General features: G+C 38.2%; 1 pseudogene; it reads right to left on the reverse strand.

Annotated features, from left to right (window-relative positions):
• Positions 1-1,011: 1,011 nt before the first annotated feature.
• LOC101663080 overlaps positions 1,012-8,568 on the reverse strand; it is a 154,690-nt pseudogene continuing 147,133 nt past the window's right edge.

The following is an 8,568-nucleotide window of genomic DNA, read 5'->3' on the forward strand; positions in this document are numbered from 1 at the left end:
GATTTGATGTCAACAATAATGACATTCACATTTTCTTCTGAATATGACTTGAATTTCTCACAGCTTCCTATTGATGCACTGCTACAATCATTTTTTTCATTTAACCATTTTTTTCAAAATAAATTTACTTGTATGAAATATTAATATAATTGTTTGATAATGTATACATTTATCAGTCCCTTAAAGAAAAGCGTGGCAAGACTTCATTGCACATAATTGGACATGTTGCCAGGAGAGACCAATCCCTGGAGAAGGACATTATGCTTGTGAGATTAGAGAAGCAGCGAAAAAGAGTAAGGTCCTTAAGGAGATGGATTGATACAGTGGCTGCAACAATGGGCTTAAACATTAACAACGGGCTTAAAAGGAACAAGTATGAGGCTGCCACAGGACCTTTCAGGGGTTTTCCAGTTGTACATATGGTCCTTATGAATCAGAACAAATTCAATGGCAGCTGTCAACAATTGCTCCCCTTTCTTTGAAATGGATATAAATATGGATCTCTTCCTATTGGTTAGCCAGGTTGCTTGGCATGCAATAGTGAGTGCTTCTAGGACTGCATTAGTTTATGGAAACATTTCAATTGATAGTCTGCCAATCCTGGATTTTGTTTTTCCACAAACACATTCAGTGAAGTTTGGATTTGTTCTTTCAATAACATCAGGTCTTGATCAAATGCTAACTGTTGAAATAGTTATATATACAAATTATTTGGGGGACAGTGACTCTATTTCCTTCCATTTTCTTCTGATGCTCCTGCATCATTTGATATTTTACCCGTAGAATATTACAATATCATAATTCCAGGCTTGAATGACTTCACTCTTAAATTCTTTCATCTTGAAATATGCTAAGCAAGCTCTTTCATGTGGGTTGCTTAAATCCAGGCCTTTGTACCTTTCCTTGTGATGTTTTGTCTCCTCAAGCAGACTCCTGAGAATTTTCTCTTGAGTTCTTATTTTTTATCATTTCTCCCATTTTCTTTGGATACTGTACATTCAAGAGCAAGTTTCAGAATCTTCTTTTTTTCTTTAACAGAAGGTTTATTAATGTTATTGACAAAGGAATATCCACAATCCAGATCCAGTTTCCAAGGAGACCCCAGCAGGCAGTGAGGATAGGCTGAGGCACAGCTGTTGGCTCTGGCTTCTCGCCCTTCTGCTCAGAGAGAGGTATGGTGGGTAGAATCTCCTCCTGAGGTTCCACAATACTCACATGGTCAGACAGGGGTTTCTTAGGGTCAATCTTATCACTTAGGTTCCAGGGCAGCATGATCTTCCCTTTGATGCCCAGCACACCCTGCCTGAGCAGCACATGAGGCACAACCAGGCCAACTTAGTAGTTAACAGGATCCCTGCACTGGATCAACAGGTCATCCATGAACTTCATTGAGTTAGACTTTGCCTTGGAGTTTCCTAGACACCCCAACCTTGCAGCCCTTGGCCCAGGTCTCTGTGATAAACCAAAAGCCATAGAAGGCCCTCCACACAGCAAGCCCTCTGAGCAGTTCGTAGCACTGAGTCGCCTAAGCAATGGCACGTGGGCCATTTGTGGCCACTTTTCAGAATAAAGCTCCACATTGTGTTCAAGAAAACCAAATCTCTTATGAAAGACAACAGTCAACTCTTGGATCAGATGACCCTTCTCGCCAAGGATATTCTGAGTCATGTTGACTAGGATACTGATTTCGGCCCTGGTTGGTGTAATTGGAACTTCAAATCCAGTGTAACCATCTTCAGCTAGCTCCTGAGTGAGAAACTATTCAGTTTGGTTTTGAAGATGCTATCAATCACAAACTTCTTCTTTTTGGAAATTTGCCCCACTGTCTTGCACCCCCATGCACCACCAAAAGGAATCAAAGCTGTGAAGCTTTCCTTAACCCTATTTGGCCTTTTCTTTCTTTCCTGTGTTTACAATGAGTGGTTGGATTCCTTGAGTATGGTATTCTTGACCTTATCTCACTGGTCATCAGGTCTTCTGCCACCTGTTCAATGGGACCTTCAGATGAGCCCTAAATTCAGGGACAATGCACACAAGGTATTATGTTGGTTCCCATTGTTTTCATTTTCTTCAGCTTGAACCTCAACCGACAGATGAGCAATGGATGGTCTGTTTCACAGTTGGTCCCTGGCCTTGTTTGGGCTGAAGATATGGAGCTTCTCCTTTATCTCATCCCACAGATGTCGTAAATTTGATTCCCGAATAGTCCATAGATCATAGTCAGACTCATAGCCTCACTGTTTATGTTATTGAAAGGTGGTATTATCAACAATAACATTTCTGGTCTTAAAAAATTCTATCATTCAATCATCAGCTTCATTTTTATCATAAATGCCATACTTTCAAAATACGTATTATTTGTTTACAGCATTGTAATCACCACCATATCATCAATGCACCTTGATTGCATGTTTGATCATTTTCATAATGAAGAAGTTGGTATGGTTCTTCAATTATGTCATCACTAGCTTTAGTGTTTGCTCTATAACTTCGAAAAGTAGTTCAATTAATTGATCTTCCCTTGTGATAGTTAAGGTTTATTGTGCCAGCCTGGCCAATGAAGACATGTGGGATTAATTGAAGGGTGGAGAGATAAATGGCTCAGTGAACCTCGCCTGTCTTTTTCTCTTATTCTCTGATGGTCAGACCAGTGTGCGGCTGCCTTAGCTAGTTCTCTACCTCAGCTGGCAAGACATTGCGGGTTCCTGTGAGACATCTTTGAGGAGAAGCCACATGGCCCTTCCCTGATGTAGCCCTGGGTACTGGAGAAACTGCATGGAGACCCCTGACAGCACTGAGATTCTTACACACTCACTGATTTGGCTTTCCTCCTGCAGTCAGCGTCATTGTGTATGTGTTTGTGTGTGCACATGCGTGTGTGTGTGTGTGTTGTGAGATTGAGGCGTACTTTGTAGATTGATGTCAGACATATGGGCTAATGTTGGACTTAAGGACTTGGACAGCACTGGGTTGGGATGCTTTCTTAATGTACACTTACCCTTTATATAGAGCTCTGTCATAAAATATGAGTGTCTATGAATTTTGTTTCTCTAGTCTACCCAGATTAACACATCCCTGTAGGAATCTAGATACTATCCTCTCACACGCAGCCTTATATTTCAAGCGAAATCTTGAAATATTCTTCATGACGAATGCAATATCATTCCTTTTGAACTTGGAATCTCAGACATGGTGATGAGGTTGTCAGGTCCTGTCCAGTTAGCTCCTACCTGTAGTGACCTATGTACAACAGCAGGAAACACTGCCCAGCCCTGCCCCGTCCTCACAAATTTTCACTGGTCACCGCATTGGAGCAACCACTGTGGCAATCCATTTCTTCAGGAGCCTTATTCTGTCACCACCCCTCCGCTTTACCAAAGTGATGTCCTTCTCCAAGGACTGGCCTCTCCTGACCACAGGTCCAAAGTATGTGAGACAAACTATCACCATCCTTGTTTCTATGGAGCATACTGGCAGTATCTCTTCCAAGCTAGACCAGTGTATTTCTGTGGTAGTCCATGATGCTTTCAATATTCTTCACTAGCACTGTAGTTCAAATACATTGATTCACATTTGGTCTTCCTAATTCAATGGCAAATTGCTGACTTTGCAGTTGGTAGCCTAACTCATAACCAGTATGCCACCAGGGTTCCTATAATGTACACAGTATAAATAAATTAGAAATATGTGTTTCTATAAATAAATAAATAATATTTTCAAAATATAATTATTACATACCAGTGACATACCTTCCAGAACCACAGTGACATGCACACTATCACATTACAACAAGCTGATAAACCAAGGAGGATGTTTTAATTTAATCATCTCTGAATTGGAATATCACTAGTCTATTGCACGAAGTTGATGTGAGAGGTTTTCCAGGGATCTAAATTAAAGCAGTTTCCATCTACTTGTGTACTTATTCCTAGATGATCAGATTACCCTATTCACAGAGTCTGGGAGTGGGCACCACTGCCAAGTCAGTTAGGATCCACAGAGTCTCTGTGTAGGAATCCTAAAGTTATAAATATGTGCAGGAGAAGACAACCTCACTTTTATCCCAAAGAGCCACTAGTGGGATTGATATCAGCAGTCCAACACTTATCTGTCAATGCTCTCAAGGAGTGGATAAGTAGCCAAGAAATGTTTTAAAATCATGGATAAAATATTCCAAATGGGATATCAGAAAGTCCAGATTAAGAAAACAGTGCTTCAGAGTCCAGATTAATATTTTCTTAAAGGAATGAAGGAAAACATAATTGGAAAACTGTGATATTGGACCGGTAATCAGAAGATCTGGACACCTACTAAATCGACTTATAGCCGAATAAACTTCGACAGGTCACTTCCATATTAAGCTAGCTCCTCACTGACAAGTAAGCAATAAATAATACCTCCCTTCTTTACCTTACAGGTTGACCGTACAAAATATACATTAAATGACATTAAATGTTAATATTCTTTAAAATAATATGTAAATATTAAAATTGTGTTAAACATAAATATAACTTTTTTTTTTTACTATATGTATATAACCCAGTAAGAACAAACTGACTGCTAAACTGTATTCTGACTCAAAGGGAACCTATACAACAGGGAACCTATAAAACAGGAACCTATACAGCTGTATTCTGACTCAAAGGGAACCTATACAACAGGGCAGAACTGCCTACATGGGTTTCCAAGACCGTAGTTCTTTACAAGAGTAGAGAGCCTCACCTTTGTCCCTCAGGTTGACTGGCGGTTTTGAACTGCTGACTTTGCAGTTGGCAGCTTAACTCATAACCAGTATGCCACCAGGGTTCCTATAACGTACACAGTATAAATAAATTAGAAATATGTGTTTCTATAAATAAATAAATAATATTTTTTTAAATGCAATTATATGTGTATTTCATTTCTATTATACTCTTATATGTGAGAAATATAATTACTTTACAATTACATTTGCACTACAATTGTAATTTTGTATAAAAAAATATTCCTCAGGCACAAATAGCTATAGAAATCCCAGGAATCATTACTGGTTTTTTAAGGTAAATTTGAAGGCATCAATCATTTTGATGCAGAGGAATGCATGAAATTCATCAAATAGGAAAGTGAAATTGGTAACATAAATTTTAAGAAAATACAATTTTTAATAGGACCCTTCTTACAAACTGTTTGATAATAGAGACCTTTCTGTGTTTTTCCTTCTCAGTGCAGAAGATGGCAGGAAATATGACTCACATTTCACGAAATGTGGCCCATGTGTGGTTTATGTTCAAGGAGGCCAAGTGTCCCTGGGTGACAGCATTGGGCAACTCATGACAAGAGAGGAGGGTCCAACCTTGCAGCTCTTCCACTGGAGAAAGCGATCTGCTCGCATACAGATTCCCTGTCTCAGAAGCCTCTCTAGGGTGGTTATAAGTTGGGACTGACTTTGTGGCAGAGGTGTTGATTGAATTTGTGTTCCTTTCCAGGTACCGCTTTAGAGGAAGATATGATATAAGATTGAATGAACTCTTCTCAGTCAAGACTCATACACAAGGCATATTGCATATCAGTATTTTCTGACACTTTTCATGTGGCATAATAATAAACATTTCTGTATAAATTTTCCTATTTTCCCCTGTAGAGACTTATGAATTTGTCAGCTAGGTTTTTAATTTTGCTGTTTTGAATTAAAACAAGACCCAATAAGTATTGGTAAATTTCAGATTATAAGTCAACAGTTCAAGAATTTTTAAAAGCATTTTTTCACACATCCTTTAATACCCATCTATTTAATTCTTTGGAAATGATAATTGCTAGCTCTAGTAGGAAAAATATTATGATGTGGGAATACAGTTAAAGGATGAATTTAGCATGTAACAACATAACTTTGAATTTTGTCCTTACTGATCTACACTAGAAAAGTAATTTTACACTGGTTACTTAAAACCATTGCCACAATTTCTCATTTCATTGGAAAATAATCCAATGCTGTCAACTCTGCTCATAGTGACCCAATAGGATATAGTAGAACTAATCCATAAGATTTCTAAGACTGTAAATTTTAATGGAATCGAACTGCCTCTTTTTTCTCCATGGAGCAACTAGTGGATTCAAACGGTGAACATTTCAGTTACCAGCACAATGTTTTTCCTACTGTGCTACCAGAATTACTTATTAGAAGTTGTAACTTCAATTCCCTTCCAAATGTAACACTTTACAATTTTTAAATATGAATTTAGAAGAGTACAACAGAACAGAGAAACCACATTTGTATAGTATGTATTACAGAAGACAGAATGTGGTTTATTTAACACAATACTGTGTTGAGGTGCGCTAAGAGGAAAAGTAGCAACTTATTTTTAGGGTGAGACTGATGACTTATCATTCCAAATCTAGTGAAGAGCATGAGTAGAGGCCCAGTGCAGATACAATTACAGTGTGTTCAGCATACAGAGAAAAATCTGCTGACACCAAATCAAAAAGTAAAAAGAAAACATTATGAAGATTTTGGTTGGAGAATAAAGATACAGTAACTAGAATATAGAAAGGTTAAATGATTGTGCCAAAATGACAAGATTCTCAAATAAATTTATGAAAACCTTTTTATATGCAAAACCTTCCTAATTATAATTAGTTGAACTCAATTAATACAGAGCCCTTCATGGAAGCCTCCGTATCACAGAGGAAGGAAAACAATTATACTGATTGATCCTGTTCAGAACTAAAAGCTGAATATTTCAATAGCTATCAATAAAATTAGTATTTGTTTTCCATACACACAAATTTTGCCTCATCTCTTTATGTGTATGTTTTGGGGCAGACATATAATAAATAATTTGAAATGATAAGTACAAGTCTACATATTTAATCAATGCTAAGCATTGCATTTCATCAGCTTTGGGAGGAAATGATATACAGAAAATGTCCTTCTCATATCTAACATAAAATATTTTTGATCAACTGGTATCAATCAAATAAAATTATTTTTATACGGAGTATAATACTAAGATATATTGCAATCCATCATAAATACATAAATGACTAAGCGCTGCAAAGTACAAAGCAGTTGTATGTCTTTAGAGTAAAGTGGATGTGTTAGTCTGTATAGACTAGAGAAACAAATTCATAGACACTCATACGTGTATGAGAGAGCTTTATATAAGCGACGAGCAATTGAATATTGAGAAAACATTCCAGTCCAGTCCAGATCAAGTCCATAAATCTGATATTAGCCCATATGTCTGATACCAACCTATAAATTCCTCTTCAGATTCATGAAACACATGCAATGATGCTGAGTGCAGGAAGATCATAGGCCAGAGGGTGGAAAGTCTTGTGGATATAGTGGCAGTGGCAGCAGCTCAGAGCTGGAAGGGGTCCCACATGTCTCCTTCAGCTCCAGGGATCTAGAGTAGCTCCATGAGTTTTGTCTGCAGGAATGTCTCACAGAGAGTGAGTGTGTGTCCTCCCTCCAGGGAACTATTTATCCCTTAGCACCTTCACAGTAGGTCATAAAGCTGCAACCTGATTGACAGGCTAAACTCCACCCCTTCATTCATAATACTCTCAAATTGACAACAGATTATGTAACTGCCACAGACCAACCCTTGTTTATTTGAAACTTTCATCTATTATTTTCAAACAAACAATCATAAAATCATATCTGTACCTAAGAGGATAAAACTAAAATGCATGCAATTCAAAAATGTGCCATCCTCATTTAAAGATAACATTCTATAAGTGAGCAAAACAAAAATATTCTATATTTATGTGAACACATAGCCCTTAATCCTATAATCCTTTGACTGTATTCCAGCACCTATGAAAGTTTGTGAGCCAACCAATTCATGCCTTTATCCTCAAAATTTTGGGTATTGAATTTCTATTCTGCCCACTTACATCAATCCAGTGCTCTGAGGAAACAATCATATCCTTTGATGTGAAGAATCTTCATTCCATTTAGAACCTTGTGAAATCCCCATCCATTAGCAAGGTCAAATCAGGGCAGGCCATCCATAAATCTTCAGCCTTATGCACCAGTTCACAGGCTCAATTATCTACTCTTCATCAAGCCAAGTTCTGGTCAACTCAATGTGGGCTGTCTCACTTATCTTCACTAGAGAGCCTGTTGATCACCTCACCTCTAGACCAGGGGCAATGTAACAAATTCTCAACAACCCTAGCCCCCTCATGCTAGGTCATGAACTTCAGACCAGTCAACCCACTCTGGTCTGCTCCACTAGTTCCCATAAACCAGGTCCATGGATGTCAGTGGCCAAACTCAACCCGTCTCTTTATTGGTGCATTTCTCTCAATTCCACTCAACAAGTGGATCCAGGTGGTCACCTAGCAAGCATTTTAGCCTGCCACAGGTTCCCTTAATGTTCAAATCTAGAGAGGAGTTGTCTTCATGGCTCCAGATTTTTTCCAGTTTCTGAGAACACCCACTAGTTCAAGATTCAAAAACTCAAAGAATTCTGTTTTCTTCAATGTTTCAGAAATTCCTTAGGGAATTTTCTCCACTTTTGAATGTCCTGAGCACTCAAGACACTGGATGGGGCTTATCTATTCAGAGCTTTCTTTGCAGGT

The sequence above is a fragment of the Echinops telfairi genome, unplaced genomic scaffold, assembly GCF_000313985.2.
Source record: "Echinops telfairi isolate 266 unplaced genomic scaffold, ASM31398v2 ScPeMD7_7420;HRSCAF=8458, whole genome shotgun sequence".
NCBI classification, from domain to species: domain Eukaryota; kingdom Metazoa; phylum Chordata; class Mammalia; order Afrosoricida; family Tenrecidae; genus Echinops; species Echinops telfairi.